Source organism: Saimiri boliviensis, chromosome 2 (assembly GCF_048565385.1).
Source record: "Saimiri boliviensis isolate mSaiBol1 chromosome 2, mSaiBol1.pri, whole genome shotgun sequence".
Taxonomy (NCBI): domain Eukaryota; kingdom Metazoa; phylum Chordata; class Mammalia; order Primates; family Cebidae; genus Saimiri; species Saimiri boliviensis.
In genome coordinates this window covers 150,069,014-150,089,171 of record NC_133450.1, presented here as the reverse complement: position 1 = coordinate 150,089,171, position 20,158 = coordinate 150,069,014, and the positions used below count along the sequence as shown (strand labels likewise).

Below are 20,158 nucleotides of genomic sequence, written 5' to 3'. Positions count from 1 at the left end.
AGCTAAACAAATTGGATTTATTGTTCATTGTAGCAGGAGAACATGCACCAGGGGGAACCATAGGATATCTCATTAAGAAGGTGTTAGAAAAAACCTATTATAAGATTTGGGCTTTAGTTGGGTGATTTGGGAGAAGGTTGAAGGAACCAGGGGTTTGGTCTAGATTAAATGCTCTCAGAAAATGGGAGTACTTCTAGAATTCTAGGGTTGGGCATTTTCTAGGTGGCATAGTGACCTTGTTTTGTCTGTCCTTACACAAATTGTGAAGTAGGCTTGTTTTGTTTCATTTTATCTTTGTTTCATAGTAACTTTGTCTGAGGTTGGTATTCTATAAGATTGTTTATGTCCAAGAAGAGATGACATGACTTGGCTGTGAATGTCAGATCAGTTCTGAACATGAGGGGCTGATATTTTCTTCTTGAGCTTTTATTGCCATTTAAGAAGTCTGGCTACTCTGAGGCCACCACATAGAGTGGCTGTATACCTATATGAAAGAGAGATGGTTTGGAGTTCAAGCCTCCAGCTAGTCAAATCTTCCCAGCCCAGGAGACAGACATTCAAATGAAGGAGTCTTTGAGGTAATTTCAGCCCCAGTTACTGTCTGACCACAATTGCATGAGAGACCCTGAAGAAGGGCTGCTTTGTTGAACCCAGTCAACCTCTAGATTCGAAAATAAAATACATAATTAGCATTGATTGAAGCCACTATTCAGGGGGAGGTTTTCCTACAGTAATAAGTCATTGATGCAGGTGTCTGACAGGCAGTTGGCTCTAGAGGTCTGGAGCTAAGGAGAATTGTTTGGCTTGGAGATATGGATCAGGAAGGAAGTCCTTTATAAAGGAGAAAGCACTTGAAGTCATTTGAATGGATGACATCACCTGAAAGATAATATACATTGAGAAAGAAAAAAGATAAAGAGCTGACAGTAGCACCTTTAGTAACAACACTGAAGAGACTAGGAAGAAATAAAGTAGTATTTGCAAGTAGACAGAGGAGTGAATAAGGTGATCAAATGGTATCCATCCCAGAGATGATGTCCAGGAAACCAAGAATCAGAGTATTTCAGAAAGGAGAGTGTTGTCCACAGAGTTAAATGCTATGGAGAGAGATGGAGTAAGACAAGATTGATTCAGCACCAATGAGCTTTCATTGTTGACAAATGCAGTTTGAGGGAAATTGGGGGCTAGGGAGTGATAGGGCAGGAACCAGAATGCAATGAGGTAAGGAGGAGTAAGAAGATAAGAAGAATGCCAAATCCGCGCTGTCTGCCACATTATTAAAATGCCTAGAACTATCATATCACATCGTAAACTCTACAATTCCACAATAGCGTGGATCATACCTGGTGTATTTTTTTTTTTTTTTTTTTTTTGAGGTGGAGTTTTGCTCTTGTTACGCAGGCTGGAGTGCAATGGCGCGATCTCGGCTCATCGCAACCTCCGCCTCCTGGGTTCAGGCAATTCTCCTGCCTCAGCCTCCTGAGTAGCTGGGATTACAGGCACACGCCACCATGCCCAGCTAATTTTTTGTATTTTTAGTAGAGACGGGGTTTCACCATGTTGACCAGGACTGTCTCGATCTCTTGACCTCGTGATCCACCCGCCTCAGCCTCCCAAAGTGCTGGGATTACAGGCTTGAGCCACCGCGCCCGGCCCACCCTGGTGTATTTTTAATGTTATACTTTAATCTGTAGGTCTGAGTCATAAATGTATACTGTGGTGGTGGTTTTTTTTTTTTTTTTTTTTTGGTCTGTCATCATAGTAATCACTTTAAATCTTTTATTGTTTATTTCTCTTGCAATTAAAATAGTTCATCATTTAAAATAGTACCCAGCATTCAGTGTCCATTGGTGCCTTGTAATTACTTCAGAAAAACAGTCTCAGTTTAAGAGGTATAAACTCTTAAGGCCTCTCTGCAGGAGGAATAGCTTACTTTTGCCAGAGCAATCTGGGGAGCATTATTCTAGTCATACCCTGCTAATTCATTGGCTTGATTGTCAGAGATCCTGTTTTAATTCACCCTCCTGGGAGGTTGGTATGGGTCTCTGCTTATCCCAGTGGGGGTCAAGGCCTCCTTCACAACAGTGAATGTGTTGCTAGGAGGCTGTGGAAAGAAATTCCTCTAATTCCATCCATAAGTAGATCCCAATGCAGTGGCCTCATTTGGCTCCTCTAAGCCTCTCTTTCCCACCTTTTTTCAGGGTAAGTCTTACCCTATTTTCTTCATTACTTGCTTGTGGTTTCCTTGCAGGAGGTGCTTGGAGGCAAGCATTATGACAAGGACAGGAGTGAGTGAGAGTAAGGCCTTTAAACGAAGAGTTTACATTTCAAAGAGCTTGAAATTTATATTTCAAATGTCATTTCCAAATGAGATTGTACACACAGACAGAAATGCAATTGACAGATTTGGAAGAGGCCACGTAGCCTGCAGTTTAAACTCCTGTTGCATTCCTTGGCTACTCTTGTCTGTGGCATCTTTTTAACAAATCCTGTAGTTACCCTGTAAATAACACTATAGAGTGTTTTGTATTTAAAAACACCATTTAAATGTAAAAGTTGTTTTTTTTCCCCCACTTTTTAAAAAAAGGTTTTATTATTTTAAAATAGCCGTGTTGGCTTTTTAAAATATATATTTTAGGATGCCAGAAGACTCTAAAATGGGAAACTCCCGGTGCTTTTCTGCATCTGAGAATCTTTGCTTGGGGAAGCAACTTTGAGTCTGTGGGGGAAGGAATGTCCATGTGGAGTGATCTGGTGAATGCTGAAGGAGGTGGGGAAGGGAAGGTAGTAAGGAGACAGTTTCATATTGAGCACGTTTTGGTGCCTAGTATTGTACTAGGGCCTTTTGCATGCTACGTTTAATCATGCAGGATTGCATGGAATGAGGCCTGGGATTGTGAAATCCTGGGGAGATTGTCTGAGCTGTCATTTGAAGGGAAAACTGTAGCATGTGGGGCTTAAAAACAGCTTGGGATAAAGTTTGAGGTAGCGGGAGAGGGAAAAAGATCTTGGCAGGTACATTCTGAACAAATACTTGTGTCATCCTCAATTGTGTAGTCTTTGTGACTTTTCCTGTGTTCATCTGGTTGGCAGATGGATGCAGAGTGCCTTTTAGCTTCATGGAAGGCACACATGAATCATGGCTACGTGATAAATAGAAGAAGCCATGTTTCAGAGTGTTTTTGGTGTGTGTACGTGTGTACTTGCATGTGTGTGGGCACACCCTTGTGCCAAGTGGACCACCAGTTTACATCTGATTTACAGTAGGGCAGATTTCACACGCTTCTTTAGTGTGGCCCAAGTAAATCTATTTTTAGAAGTGGAAAGTAGAGCATGTTCCAAAAGTTCTTTGCTTCTGCCATCAGGGATTGTGGTATTTTTATTTATAGTAATTTCAGATCCCTAAATACTTTCAGCAAAATTAATGAGGCAAACAAAAAAAAAATTAGGTAGCAGATAATTAGATCATGTGTTATTTTACAGAGAACCTTATTTCTGTTGCCTTTGGAAGAAAATATAATTTGTATTTTTCAAAATTGTGATTAGATCCAATACTTTTCCTGACTTACTTAAAAAAAAAAGAAATATTTCTGTCTAGGGACAAGAATGTGTATAGTAAAATTGGCCTTGTCTTATTGACTTGATGATGCAAAGGAAAATATGTAAGAATCAGTTTTTAAAAAATGTGTTAATATTTATCATAATGGAAATAGTCTTACTAATTAGCAATAACTAGAAAAATGTCTACTATTTATTGAGCCACTACTATATGTCATGTTCTTTACCTATGTTCATTTTCTCTTCTATATTCAAAATAATTTTATAAGGTATGCTTTATGATCACCATTTGTTCCAACAGGGTCTCAAAGATATTAGGTAATTATTCCTATGACATTGAGCCTGTGAATGTGAATGGCAGAGTTGGGAGTTTGAACCTAAGTCTGATGACTCTGAAGCTTATAGGCTTTCCACTCAAACAAGCTGCCCCTCAGAGTCACGACAATAACTGAGAATAGCCCTCAGTTTTACAGCTAGGAAGGTAGTTGTAGTTGTGTTTATTACTCACTACTGTCCATATTCAGAGAACCATTCATTAAACTTCTGTTTTACTCCGGTCATGGTGATAAATATTGCAGAATCTAGAGATCAACCATAAGGTGGCCTTGCCCTCAAGGAACCCATGGGCTAGTGGGGAAGACTAAAAGAGTATTAATGATTATGATGCAGAATGTTAGGTGCAATGGGAGTGATAATAAGGTACTACTGGAGCCTGACAAAGGCCACAGGTTCTGTGTGTGTGTGTGTGTGTGTGTGTGTGTGAGAAGGCAAAGGACACTTGAGATAAAGGGAACAACATAGACAAAGTCAAGAGCTTCAGAACATATGACTTATGTGAGACATAGCAAAGAGTTTAACTAGAAAATAGTGGTTAAGTGTGGCAGATGATGAGAAATGAGAATGCAAGTCCATGAGATGGGAATAGTAGAAATTCTACTTTTTGGAATGATCATAACCTTTTAAAATTGTCTTTATATGATAGATATTTTCCTTCTGTTTTGCAGTATCTGTCTTTTATATATATACATATATATATATATATATATATATATATACATATTCAGAGAACCATTCATATATATATGTGTGTATATATATATATATATATATATATAGAGAGAGAGAGAGAGAGAGAGAGAGAGAGCGAGAGAGAGATGGAGTCTCACTCTGTCTCCCAGGATGGAATGCAATGGCACGATCTTGACTCACTGCAACCTCCACCTCCTGGGTTCAAGAGATTATCCAGCCTCAGTCTCTTGAGTATCTGGGATTACAGGTGCCTACCACCATCCCTGGCTATTTTTTTGTATTTTTAGTAAAGAAGGGATTTCTCCATGTTGGCCAAGCTGGTCTTGAACTCCTGACTTCAGGTGATCCGTCTGCCTCAGCCTCCCAAAGTATTGGGATTACAGGCGTGAGCCACTGCACCTGGCTTGGGGTATCTGTCTTTTAAAGACACACTGCGAAAGTCATATTTTCCTAAAGAAGAAATGTGATTGGTATATAAATACATGTTAAATTCGGTGTTACAGGCAATCAAAATTAAAAAAAAAAATATTGATAAGAACACATTGAGGGAGCAAGGAGCAGACTCCATACTGGAGGACACACATGGGGAACAGACTTGAGAAGTTTCTCCAGGGTGTAGGGTAAGAGGACAAGGGGATGCAAAAAGAAAGGTAATGGATAGAGAGGACAGAATATGGAGTTAGAAGCTGCATCTAAGAACTGTACATATTCCTAAGGAACCAACAAAGATAATACAAACAGGACAAGTATGGAAGATATAATAGAAGAAAATGACCCTGCATTGAAAACGATCAAAGTAGGCAGATTGAAAAGGTTCACAAATTCCAATAAAAAGAATTACAACAACAACAAAGATGTGCTACAAAAACATTCTTTAAACTATATTAAGTATAACGTTTTAACAAAAATAAGTACTCAGGCAGTAGTAAGAAGTTGGCCAATAAAGAAACCAAAACTGAACTCTAGCTTTTCTTATGAAAAATACTGAATCCCAGAAGAACTTGGAAACTTATATGCATGCTTTACCAGGATCAGATAATAAGGCAGGTATTTAAGATTAGAACAGACCTCTCTCACTGGTAAAGGCAACAGGAAGATACATTTTAGAAGTAGAAGCTTTCTAACATAGACACTATTTTGCAAAAAAGTAAGATAAATGTAACAAAAGAAAATGAGCTTCAGTGTATTTTGGTTACCAAGAGATGATTTGAAATAAGACTTTTAATAATGAGAATGTTAACATTTAAAAGAATAAGTGAAGTTTTTTCTTACCCAGTTTGTTCAATAAAATCATGGGTCCACTCTAAACCTGACATATCATGTTGCTTAAAGGGAAAGCCTGTCCCTAACTTTTCTGCTTTCTTCTCTGTTCGTGGTATAGAAAATGTATTTTTGTTAACCAGTTATTTACTTCACACTTGAGGTAGACTTTGTTGCCATGTTGGATGGCTATTTTGTTAGACAGGTAAATCAGTTTTCTGCCACATGCCTAGGTGATTTTAAGTAATGTAGCTGTCACCCTCCACTGTTATAGGGACCACATACTGTATGGTAACCAGGTTCTGCCAAAATTGGATGATGGAAGACTCCTGATCCATGCCTGTCATGTCATAGGTGGTTAAGGAAATGGGAGTCGGAGTCAGACTGTCTGGTTCCAAATCCAAGGTCTGTCAGTTGACTTTGACCTTCATTTTCTTATTCTATAAAATTAGTTTATTGATTGTTCCTACTCAATTTGCTTGAGGTGACGCTTAAATGAGTTAATGCATATAACTTTTTTTTTTGACTGGCACAAGACACAATCCTATTACATGTTCTGGAAAAAAAAATTCTCTATACGAACTAAAGAAATGAATTCCATTTCCTCCACTACTACTACAACTCAAAACTTCTAGTCCCTAAATGTGTGGGGTTTTTTCCTATATCAGTTTGTCAGACACCTATTAGATGTCCTATAATTCAGTTCAGTTCTGACATCATCTACATGGAAACAGCATCAGATCCCATGGACTAATAGCTCAGTGTCATAAGTCTGTCTGTAATGGCCCAAGTGGGTTATTCTTGCCTACTACAATACATAGAGACAGTGGTGTTGCAGTAGAGAAAGGGTTTAATAATCACAAGGCCAACCAGGTGGAAGGATGGGAGATCATTCTTAAATCTGCCTCCCTAAGAGCTCAGGGGCTAGGGATTTTAAGGATAATTTGGCAGACAGGGGGCTAGGGAATGAGTGCTGCTGATTAGTTGTGGATGAAATCATAGGAGTATCCAAACTGTCTTTGCATGCTGAGTCAGATTCTGGGTGGACGTTTCTGTGTGGGAGTTAATTCCTTGGCATGAGTCACAGGTCCAGGTGGAGTTGATTAGTTGCCAGAATGTGAAAGTTTAAAAATATCTCAGAGACCAATCTTAGATTTTGACAATAGTGATATTATCTATAGGAGAAAGTGGGGAAGTTGAAAATCTTGTGACCTCTGGCTACATGATTCTTGAGCAGTAAGCTATTATGGAAAGGCAAGCTAGGGAACAATGGCTAGTTATTGTTTAACTATACCTACATCTGAGCAGAATTCAGTTCCTTCTCATAATCCCAACCTTGTGTAGTTTCATTAGTCTTACAAAGGCAATTTCAGCCACCCACCTAAGAGGAGATTAATTTCAGAAAGGGACTGTTACCATCTTTGGTTTAAAGTTAACAAAGGCAGTTAGCTTGTGATATTAGAAGAAAGAGGGAGTCAGCTATGTCAGATTTCTCTCACTGTCATAATTTTTGCAAAGGTAGTTTCATGGCCCCTCTTGAAGTGAGAGAATGGAAAGTGCAGGTTTTCACCTGTGCTTTGGACTGGGTGGAAATAACATTAGAGGTTCCCAGGACCTCCTCCTCAGATTTGACCATTTGCTGGAATGGTTCACAGAACTTAGGAAAACAGTTTACTTATTAGATTACCAGTTTACTTCAAAAGGAAATGACAAATCAGGAACAACTAGATGGAAGAGATGCACAGGGCATTGTATGTGGGAAGGGGCACGAAGCTTCCATAAACCCTTGGGCTCATCATCCTCTCAACTCCTACATGTGTTCAGCAACCTGGAAGCTTTAAAAAAAAATTTGTTTATTTCTCTACTTGCTCTGAAGATTTTTGAAAAATGTTCTTAAGCCAGGTGTGGTGGCTCATGCCTATAATCCTTGCATGTTGGGAGGCCAAGGTGGGCGGACCACTCTGAGGTCAGCAATTCGAGACCAGCCTGGCCAACATGGTGAAACCCTGTCTCTACTAAAAATAAAATAAAATTAAATACAAAAATTAGCCAGGGTTGGTGGTGCATGCCTGTAATCCCAGCTACTCAGGAGGCTGAGGCAGGAGAATTTCTTGAACCCGGGAGATGGAGGTTGCAGTGAGCTGAGATTGCACCACTGCACTTCAGCCTGGGTGACAGAGTAAGACTCCATCTCAAAAAAAAAAAAAAAAAAAATCAGCAATGTGTGGTTCTTTTGAATCTGTGGTATATAGTAGCACATCACCCCAGTGCAGAGCTTCTCAACTATTGATTTTATTCCCCAAAGGACATTTGGCAATGTCTGGAGACAATTTTGGTTGTTACAACTCAGAAGCTGATGCTATTGGTGTTGTGGGCAGATGCCAAGAGAGACTGCAAATGTTCTCCAATTCAGAAGACAGCCTCCACAAAAAGAGTTATTCAGTCCAAAATGTTAATAGTGCTGTTACTGAGAAACCCTGCTCTGTAGAAGAAGCCTAGAACTCTGATTTTTTTCCTTTTTTCTTTTTCAATCAGCTAATGAGAAAAAAATGTCAGAGAGATAGGCAAAAATGTCAGCAGCCGTCTTTGGTTTTCAAAATCATTTCAGATATTTGCTATTCACCAGTGTCAGCCAATGTGTTTATTTTTGGAAGGTCAGAAATTTCTTTTCTTTTCTTTTTTTTTTAATTGCATTTTAGGTTTGGGGGTACCTGTGAAGAACATGCAAGATTGTTGCATAGGTACACACGTGGCAGTGTGGTTTGCTGCCTTCCTTTCCCGCACCTGTATCTGTCATTTCTCCCCATGCTATCTCTTCCCACCTCCCCACCTCCCCACCTCCCTGTCCCTCCCCCATTTCCCCGCTATGGACCCCAGTGTGCAGTGCTCCCCTCCCTGTGTCCATGTGTTCTCATTGTTCAACACCCGCCTATGAGTGAGAACATGCGGTGTTTGATTTTCTGCTCTTATGTCAGTTTGCTGAGAATGATGGTTTCCAGATTCATCCATGTCCCTACAAAGGACGCGAACTCATCGTTTTTGATGGCCGCGTAATATTCCATGGTGTATGTGTACCACATTTTCCCTATCCAGTCTATCATCGATGGGCATTTGGGTTGGTTCCAGGTCTTTGCTATTGTAAACAGTGCTGCAATGAACATTGGTGTGCATGTGTCCTTATAGTAGAATGGTTTATAATCCTTTGGATATATACCCAGTAATGGGGTTGCTGGGTCAAATGGGATTTCTATTTTTAGGTCATTGAGGAATTGCCACATTGTGGAAGGTCAGAAATTTCACAGGGCCAGATTACTAAAATGCTTATTATTATTATTTGTTGTTGTTTTTAAGAGCCTATTTTAGTTCTTCAGTATGGAGAAGTCTGCCATAGAGATCTCTTTGTTCTGAGTACTGGACCTTTTTCACTTACACAAGACTTTCCTAGTCTATACATTCTTCACCCTGATAATCCAAGCAGTCTGAATCCTCCCCATGGCTCTGCCTGGTTTCCATCCCCAGTCGGTGGATTTCCTCCAGGTCTCCAGTGTACTTTGAAAGTAGGACCTCCTAAAAGATTCACGGTTTGAAAATGGTAGTCTTCTGAGCTGTTCAATGTTTTAAATCTCTCTGCGGTTATGATCATTCAACTCTTTTAGTCATTCTTCTAACGTCAGTATAGATGACTAAATTATTATAATATTAGAAGCCTTGTTTCCCAGAGATCACTAAGACAATCTCAATATCCCACGGGTAGTAAATAGTCTTTTTTCTACCCAGCATCTAGTAGAGTACTTCATACATGTGTTTTGACAGTTTGCCTGAAAGTAATTTGACAAATAATTTTACCAAAGAATCCTAGAAAGTCAGTGAAAACATCTTGTTTATTCTAAGTTGTTCAAGCCACATCCTTGGAGGTGGTTGATTCAGATTTCTTCAGAACTGGAAAAGTACAAGAGAATTAGTATTCCATTAATATGGAATCATGGATTGTGTTAGTCTTTTTAAAAAATAAAATAGTTTAGCACGTAAGTGGTGGCGTAGTACATTTTAAAGTAGAGTTCTAGGGAAATTTCTTGAATTGCTGTAATTCTCATGGTGCTCTTCTGAAGCTGTGTAGATACTGATTATGCTGCCTCCCATCACCCCCCACCCCCACCATTCCCGATCAGCTCAAGGACAACTTAGAAGATGCTATCGTGATCTCCTCTCTGAAACATATACTTTCCCTCCTCCCCCACTGCCTGCCCACACTATCCCAGTCCCTCTCTACCTTATACTCTGTTTTGTCTTCTACTTTAAAAATCTTATATATTTCTTTATACATTAATCATCTATCACTCCCCACACATTACAATGTCTGCATTCATTCCCTAAGTAACTGGAACCTAGAGGCCAGGAAGTTTATTTTTGAAACTTCCTTTCCTTGGCTTTCTCCTCTAACTGCTCTTCCAGTTCATCCGGTGGCTTGACTAGTCTGGAATTCGTCTACCTCTTGCAGTGTCCACTGCTGTCGTTCTGGTCTGGGCCACCATCGACGCTCATGCTCACTGACCTGCAGCAGCCCCCTGCCGGCTGCTTACTTTGATCACACCCCTTTTTGAACCTGTTCTGTACAGAAAAACTGGAAAGAGTCAGTAATAATACAGAGCATGGTGTTCATTGCCTTGCTTGGACAGGACCTGCCATGTGTGGCTTCTCTATAGCATTGGCTGAATGAAAAAATGCGAGAAATAAATGTGCAGGGAGTAAATTGACAGAAAGCTGCCCTCAGTCTTCACCCATGGAGAGGGCCAGTGATGACTGGCAAAGCTCACAGAGTTACTATGTGTCAGATTTGGGACTAAAATCCAATTTTTCTGAGAATGGCCAAGATTTTATTTATAGAAAACATGCTGCTGTCTCTTTATTCCTTCTCACTCCCTGCAAATTAGTGGCATTTGAGTTTACTTTAATTAAAGCACAATTATTTTTAATTTTGATTGAACAATTAACACTCATTTACTTCTGAAAACGATTGCATTGCTAAAGAGCATAGAGAAATAAGGGAGCAATTTATCAACCTACCATAGGTGGAATTTTTACTTTCATATTTATACTTATTCATTGTACTTTTTTAAAATGTAAGGATGCATTTATTTTTGTAGTCAGGAAATATGTGAAGTTACATAAATGTGTAATGAATTTTGTTACTCGGAGCTAACTGTGGGTGATATTTTAGTGTACTATAACTTATTCTACTATTTCATGGGATTTATTTGCCATTTGTGATATAAATTTTCATCATGTATGGAAAGATATATTAGAGGATGCTAACCATGGGCTTAAGAAAGTAGATTTCATAATTTGAAACATGGCCCACACAATTAATAAATGTAAGGCATTTGGCACCCTACTTCTAATACCTCGAATTTTTGTAGCAACTGTCTTTAAGAACTGCAACATATTCATGGGGAAAACTAATTATTTATTAGAAAAATACTTTAAAAAAGGAAAATAAACTTTACAGCCTTTTTATTAGGTAAAATAGCAACACATAACTCCGTATCTATCTTTTAGAGCCATATATAGTTATATATATAAATTATATTTGACAGTTTTTTAAAGATTTTCTATGCAGAAATTGTATCTGTATATATAAATAAAGCCGGGAAGTAATCTATACATTTTATCACTGGTCTTTAGATATGTTGGCAGAGTCACATATGCTTGAAATTTATGTAATTACTCTGACATTTGTTACTTTAATAAGCATTCTTAGCTAATACATAGAGAAATAAATAAAAGGAACTCTTAACACCAAAATTATCCTTTCTTAATTAAATAAGAAGGATTGCAATTATTTTAAAAGTGTATGTCAGTCAAACCCAAGTTGCCTTCAAATGTAATTTAATTTTCTGTTATTTACATTTTAAATTGGACATCATTTTTTAAATTGTTCATCTTTCTTAATTCTTTAGGCATTACTTATCTTCCAACTCCAACAACCAAAATTAATCCTAATTTGCATCACACTAATTTAAAATAGATCAAAGAACCAATTTCACAGCCCAATTCAAAAGCATCATACTATGATATGTAGTATTAATAAAATATATTTCTGGTTTTGCCCGTCTAAAAAAATTTTTTTTAAATTAAGTGCTTAACACAGTGCCCGACAGAGAAAAAACACTTGATACATGTTTGGTAATGTCTTTGTGACTGTTAGTTTTACTGATGTTGTATATTGGTACTACTAAAGACTAATGGGATGCCTGCATTATGGTGTGATAATATGGTTAGGATGACCACTTGTCATGGCTGGCCTCGGAGAATCCTGTTTAATGTCTATTGTTTTCTCCAACTTAACATTTTAGCACTCAAAAGTATGTGATTTGGAGGACAAATTTTATGGTCGCCAATGCTTTATTGTAAAGAACCATAATGGAAAGGCTCCAGTTAGTCATCACTCTCTCTTGATTTAGGCACCTTTATCCAGGGCTCACCATGGGGGGTGAACAACCTGAATGAGAGTAAGCTTTCCAAGTATGGGGACATGCACTTAAGATAGGTACAGTTATTCTGATGCCAACCTCCTCTGACCTGCTGTAGGTCAAGAATCAGGCAACATTTAGGAAAAGAAAGTCTAAGTCTTTGTCTCTTTTTTTTTTTTTTTACCTTTCCTCTCAAAATGGTTTTTACTTGGGATTTGATTATGAATGAAAATGTAAATAAATTTGCTAGATGTGTCCATCTTTTCATGTGGCAGACAATATCGACTGGAATTATTGTGGTCAAAATTATGTTTGTGGGTAGAGTCTAATAGCCTAAACCAATGACACTTGCATGGTAGTTGTTTTTTTAAATTTTTTGACAGAGTCTAACTCTGTTTCCTGGGCTGGAATGCAGTGGTACAAAAGTAACTTTACAGATACATAAATTTTCCTATCCAAGACCAGACAGTGAAAAAGTATCTGAAGTACTGAGGGCCAATTAATTATTTTAAAATTTCAAGTCTTTCTCCTATGAAGTCTCTCCTTTCTGAAGAGAATCTCCAGAAGATTCTCCTGGAATCTTTGGAGTTTGCAAAATCTGTACGGACAACTATACAGACAACTTTTGGACTTGACTTGGTATGGACTTGAATGATTTTCATGGATAAATGACACAAACTCTTTCTAGGTTAACAAATGATTCTCTTAACTCATTGAAAATTACAAAGAGTGCTCATGCAATTTCCTTCAGAGAAAGCAGATGTCTTTTTATGTTTCTTTCTTTCTTTCTTTTTTTAAAGACAGAGTTTTACTCTTGTTACGCAGGCTAGAGTGTAATGGTGCCATCTCAGCTCACTGCAACCTCCAGCTCCTGGGTTCAAATGATCCTCCTGCCTAAGCCTCCTGAGCAGCTGGGATTACAGGCATGTGCCACCATGCCCAACTAATTTTTGTATTTTTAGTAGAGATGGGGTTTCACCATGTTGGCCAGTCTTCTCTTTAATTCCTGACCTCAAGTGATCCACCTGCCTTGGCTTCTCAAAATGCTGGGGTAACAGGCGTGTACACCATGCCTGGCCTCACTCAGGACTTTATGACAATGCCAAATATGCACCATGTCAAAAACAGCCCTTTTCACTGTCCTCCAGGAGAAAAAGCACAATGATGAGTCTACAAACTGCTAGATTTAGTCCAGGCTATGTACTTTGTGGAATTTAGTGCCAAAAGTAGGGCCCTTTGTTCAAAAATTATTAAGAATTTCCAGATGGCAACAGCGGAACAGTCAATGAAGTGCAGGTTCCTTCTGTCCCTGGGGCCCTTCACAACTGCAGAAACCCTGTGCCCATGTAGTCATCCCTGCTTGGATCCTTTACCTGTTGGTCTCCCTCGTTTTCTTTCCAACTAACAATATGGACAACTTATTAATATATGTGAGGCACTGTGTTCACTATTGGAAATAAAAATATGCTTATAATATAGTCCCCCCTCCCCAATTTTTTTTTTCTTTTTTTTTTTTTTTCTTTTTTTTGATGTGGAGTATCACTCTGTTACCCAGGCTGGAGTGCAGTGGTGCAGTCTTGGCTCACTGCAACCCTTGGCTCCCAAGTTCAAGCGATTTTCCTGCCTCAGCCTCCTGAGTAGCTGTGATTACAGGCGTGCACTGCTACACCCAGCTCATTTTTGTGTTTTTGGTAGAGACGGGGTTTCACCGTGTTAGTCAGGTTGGTTTTGAACTCCTGACCTTGTGATCTGCCTGCCTACGCCTCCCAAAGTCCTGGGGTTGCAGGTATGAGCCACTCACTGCTCCTGGCCCCAAATCTTAGATTTTGGTGATTAAGGCCCTCATGAGACAGTTGAAATAACATCCAGAATTTGGCTAGATTATTTTCTCCTTAAGATCAAATGCTCAGCTGTGATTTCCTATACATTAATCTCAAGCTGCAAATTCTCTATTCCAGTTTCTTGTGATCTGTGTCCTAACTATATAATATAGGGCTCCCGTGGTCCCTATGCCTCTGGTTCTATTGTTATCACGCACTTTTCCTGTTTCATTCCTGTAGACAAATTTATTCATGGCTAGGGAACAGATGATGCTAGTAAAGGTGTTAGCTAACACAAGTAAGGCAAGAGGTTAATCGTAAATATTTTTAGGGTTTGAACAGGCAATATGCCTTAAATGGTAAAGGCATCAGGTAGGAATGGACTGCATGCCTGCAGAGGAAACAGCTGCCTATTTTGACATAGAAGATTATCGCCATGTAAAAATGTGGGTATTGGTTATCAAATCTTTTTAAAGAAAAGTCAGAAATCTAAAAATTCATGTGAAAATGTTTCAATTTTTATATTGTCAATTGATTCAATTTCTAAAAAGACTTAATAGAGGCAGAGAAAAATAACTGCAGCCCAAGATTAAGCCAAGAAGGGTCGGTTTTCTATTTTTTCTTTATAATTAGATTTGTTTAGATATAACTTAGATGTAATAAATTCACCCTTTAAGTGTACAGTTCTATGAGTTTTGACACTTACATTAGTGTAACAATCACCGTAGACAAGATACAGAAAAATTCTCTTATCTCCCCTCCTCCAAAATTCTCTTAAGTCTCTTTGTGTTTAATTCTTCTAGCTTCTGACAATCACTGATACATTTTCTGCTGATACTTATGCCTTTTCTAGAATGTCAAATAAGTGGAATACTTCTGTATGTAGCCTTTTGAGACAGGCTTCTTTCACTGAGCATAAGTAATTTGACTTATTCATGTTATATGTATTTAGGTTGTTTCAAATTTTCAAAGGCTTTTTTCCTTTCTTTCTTCTCCTTTCCTCCTTTCTGCCTTCATTTCTTTTTTCATTCCTTATTACATTCCTTCCTCCTTTTATTCTGCCTTTTTTCTCCGCTTCCTACTTTCCCACTTTTTAACATACCAGGTGTACGAAAGTAGATTAATCTTGATATTTATTTCATAACATACTCTCATTTGGGCCCATGCATGGCTTTTATTTCAATAGTTCTGTTGAGATAAAACTCATATACATTCACATGGAGACAGCCCTGTGGAGGGAAAAAAATTGATACACAGTAAACTACACATACTCATTTACAACTTGAAAAGTTTGCCATATGTATACACAATGAAACCATCAACACATTCAAGGTAATAACATATCTCAGTTTCCTTGTGTCTTTATGTTATTCCTTCCTCCTTCCATCTGATCTGCTTTCTGTCACTGCATTTTCTAGAATTTTATGTAAATTAAATCATATAGCATGTGCTCTTTTTTTATCTGGCTTCTTTCATGCAGCAGAATTATTTTGCCATTCATATAAATTTTTGTGTGTATCAATAGTTCATTCTGTATTATTACAAATTAGCATTCAATTGCATGAATACATTGCAATTTATTCATTTGTGAATGGACATTGCATTATTTCCAGTTTTGGCTGCAACGAAGATTCATGTGAAAGTCTGTATAGAGACATATGCTTTCATTTCTCTTGGGTAAATGTCTTAGAGTAGAATGGGTAAGTCATATGGTAGATGTATGTTTAACTTTTAAAGACATTGCCAAATTGTTGTCCAAAGTGTGTACCATTTTACATTCCTGGCAGTAGTGTATGAGAGTTCTAGTTCTTCACCATCCCCCTTTTAGCACTTGGGTATAGTCAGTCTTGCAGTTTTAGCCATTTTAATAAACGTGTAGTGGTATCTCACTGTGGTTTTAATTTGCATTTCTCTAGTTCCCAGTTATGCTGTGATCTTTACTTTTGTTTATTTGCCGTCATTATCTTCCTTGGTCAAATATGTGTTTAATCATTCACACATTTTTTTTTTATTGGACTGTTTGTTTTCTTTTCTTTTTTGAGACAGAGTCTCACTCTGTCACCTTTGTTATAAATCATTTGACCATGTTTGTGTGTGAATCTATTTCTGGATACAAATCTTTTATCACATGTATGATTTGCAAATATTTTCTCCCAGTCTGTGATTGTCTTTTCATTCTCCTAACAGTCTTTTGAAGAGCAGATGCTCTTAATTTTATAAAGTTCACTTTATCATTTTTTTTCTTTTATGGATTGGACATTTGGTGCTATATCTAAAAAAAAAAAAAAAAAAAAAAAAAAAAAAAAAAAATCTGCCTAACCCACAGCCTTATGTGTTTTCCTCTAGAAGTTTTATAGTTTTCGGTTTTACATTTGGATTTATAGTCCATTTTGAGTTAATTTTTGTAAGTGGTATAAGATGAAGATTGAAGGGTTTTTTTTTTTAAATATGTGGAAAACTGATTGTTCCAGCACTATTTATCGAAAAGATTCATTTATCCACCAAATTGTCTTTGTACCTTTGTTGTAAATCATTTGACCATGTATGTGTGTGGGTCTATTTCGGAATTATCTTTTCTGTTGCAGTGATTCATCCACATTGGTGCTAATGGTACACTGTCCTGATAATTGTAGTTTATAAAGTCTTAAAGTTAGGTAGTGAAAGTCTGCTATTTTCTTCTTTTCCTATGCCAAGTAACTTGTATTAATCAAAAAAATTCATAGAAAATGTGTATTATGAAAAAAGGTATGGAATTTTAAAATTTTCAAAATTTTTTTTGCATCAAAGTAAATTGTACTAATTTGTTATAATATTTGTGAACAGGAGCTAGTTTGAGGCATTGAAAAGGATAAAACATCAATTTAAAAACAGCCCCTATCAGAGCAACATGAATTCTGATAAAATTGAAGTAAGAACAAATATCAAATTTATGGTGAAGCTGGGGTGAAAAAAAGGTGAAATCATTGATGCTTTATGAAAAATTTGTGGGGCAAATGTCACGTTATCAAATGGATAACTCATTTTAACAACAGATGATATGATGTTGAAGTTGAAGCCCACAGCAGCAGACCATCCACATTAATTTATAGGAAAAAAATTTATTTATCTTGATTTTGTCTTAATTGAAGAGCACTGATGATTAACATCACAAATAATAGCCAACACCATATATGTCTCAACTGGTCCAGCTTACAGAATTTTGACTGAAAAATTAAAATTGGCCAAACTTTCCACTTTATGGGTGCCAAAACCATTGTGCCTAGATCAGCTGCAGGCAAGAGTAGAGCTTTTGATGGAAATTTTAAACAAGTGGGATCAAGATCTAGAAAGATTTCTTAAAAGAGCAGTTATAGGAGGTGAAGCATGGCTTGTCAGTATGATCCTGAAGTCAAAGTACAATCAAACCAATGGCTACCAAGAGGTGAAAGTGGCCCAGTCAAAATAAGAGCAGACCAGTCAGGAGCAAAGATCATGACCATGGTTTTTTGGATGTTCAGGGCACTTTTCTTGACTTTCTGGAGGGCCAAAGAACAATAATATTCTTATTATGAAAGTGTTTGGAGGAAGTCAAAGCTTTAGCAGAAAAACGTCTGGCAAAGCCACACCATAGAGCCCTTCTCACCATGCTCCTGTTCATTTCTTTCATGAAACAAGCTCAATTTTGTAAGAATTTCAATGGGAAATCATTAGGCATCTACCTTCCAATCTTGATTTGGTTCCTTCTGACTTTCTGTTTTCTAATCTTAAAATAATCTTTAAGGGGCTCCCATTTTTCCTTAGTTAATAATGTAAGAAAGACTACATTGACGTAGTTTAATTCCCAGAATCTTCATTTCTTAAGGAATGAACTATTTGGCTGGTATCATTGCTTACAAAAGTGTCTTAAACTTGATGGAGCTTATATTGAGAAATAAAGTTTATGTTTTTCATTTTAATCTTTTAATTATATTTTTTCCACAAACTTTTTGAAGTCCTTGCATATATATAAATTTTTGGAATCTGCTTATCAAGTTATTTGCATATACTACTATGTCACACACTGTTTTGTGAATATTCCAAAATTATAGCCTATGATTTATATATTTCTGACTATTCTGTAATTCATATATCTATATACTGATGATCATATTTTGCAATGTTTTTGTTATTGTTATTCTATCATGAATGGTGCTACTAATATAAATAGTATTTGCCACCTCATACACAGATGCAAGTTTATTGTAATAGTCTTAGTATTAAATTTTCTGAGTCATAGTTTAGCAAAAGCTCAACTTTTTACAGGAAATTGCTAGGTTGTTTTCCAAAGCAGCTAAGTTATGCTATTAGCCGCGTGTGAGAGACTCTAATTATCTTCATTCTTCAATATTTACTATTGTCAGACTTACTAATTTTGCCAGAAAAAATACAAGAAAATTCATACCCATACCTGTAGTGGTCTTGATTTCCATTTACTTAGAAGAGATTGGACCTTTCTTATGTTTAAGGGCTGTATTTTTCCTTCTTCTGTGATATTACTGTTCATGTTTTTGTGTATCTTTTATTGGGTTATGGGCCATTTTATTTTATTTTATTTTTAGTTACTTTTTTAAAATTTATTTTTAAGACAGAGTCTTGTCCTGTCCCCCAGACTGGAGTGCAGTGGCACCATCTTGGCTGACCGCACCTCCAACGGGCCATTTTATATCCTAACATATAAAGTATCTGTTCAAATCTTTTGCCATTTTTTTCCTGTAGGTGTGCTTGTCCTTTTCTTGTTATAATATAACTGTTCTTTATTTTTGATGCTAACCTTTTAGAAAATGTTTGGTCAGGCTGGGCAGGAGTGGTGACTCATGACTGTAATCCCAGCACTTTGGGAGGCCGAGGCAGGCAGATTGCCTGAGTCAGGAATTCAGGACCAACCTGGCCAACATGGTGAAACCTTGTCTCTACTAAAAATACAAAAATTAGCTGGGCCTGGTGGCAGATGCCTGTAATCCTAGCTACTCGGGAGGCTGAGACAGGTGAATTGCTTGAATCTGGAAAGTGGAGGCTGCAGTGAGCCGAGACTGTGCCACTGTACTCCAGCCTGGGTGACAGAGTGAGACTCCATCTCAAACAAAAAAGAAAGAAAGTGCTCTGTCAGTGGCAAATACCTCTTACCACTTTTTTTAGTTTACTTTAAAATCTCTTTTAATGAATAGAAATTTTTTTTATTTTAATGTAGTTTAATTCATCTATTCTTTTATAATTGTCTTTAGTTTCTTTAGTATTGTTTTCATGATCTTCTGGATATGAGACTTGCAAAACATCTTTTGTTAACTTTCTCATGGTTTTTCTTATAATAGTATTTAGGGTTATTTTATATATTTATACTTAATATAAATCAAATTGCATGTTGATCTCACTCTAGATTGCAGATTCAATAATTTGCAACAAAACTTTATCTCTCAGTCCTCAAGTTAGTTAAATACTCTGGATATCTTTACATAAAAATACCTTATCAGCTGTCTTCTGTCTTACTGTTCCAGTTAAAATCCAGCATCTAGAATAGGGAAAAACCAGGTGAGCATCACCCTTACATAGATTTATTTAAAGACATAATTTAGGGTGTGCTACATACTGCCTTGGCTATGTACTAGTCTATATATTCTAGAAGGGTCAGATATGTGCACAAATTGATTTGTGTAGCCAAAAGCTGCTCCAATATAAATGTGCCTCCAGGATCCATTTCAAAACATTGCTTCCTCTCGCCAAGGTCAGTGCAGCTTTGCCTGTTAGCACTCAAGTAACCAGAGAATGCCAGCGTCCTTACTCTCAAAAAGGCAACCTTTTCTACACTATTACAATCGGTGATTGTTGTCCTTTTTTTTCACTGATGGAACTGTTTTTCATCATTTCAAATCAAAGATCACTACATTCCTATGAGTTTCAACAGAAAGAAAAAAATGTTATATTTCCTCAGAAAAATAGCACTTTCTTCATTTAGCAGGTTTTACTTTCAGAAAAGTTGAGAATATAAATACTATGTCCCCAGGTTTC

The 20,158-nt window shown here is 37.3% G+C and overlaps 1 protein-coding gene across 3 annotated transcripts in view; it reads left to right on the top strand.

The window, feature by feature from the left end:
* The window catches only part of TMC1 (transmembrane channel like 1), a 475,132-nt gene that overhangs the window by 265,153 nt on the left and 189,821 nt on the right, over positions 1-20,158 (top strand). The gene's annotated exons all lie outside the window — the stretch shown is intronic.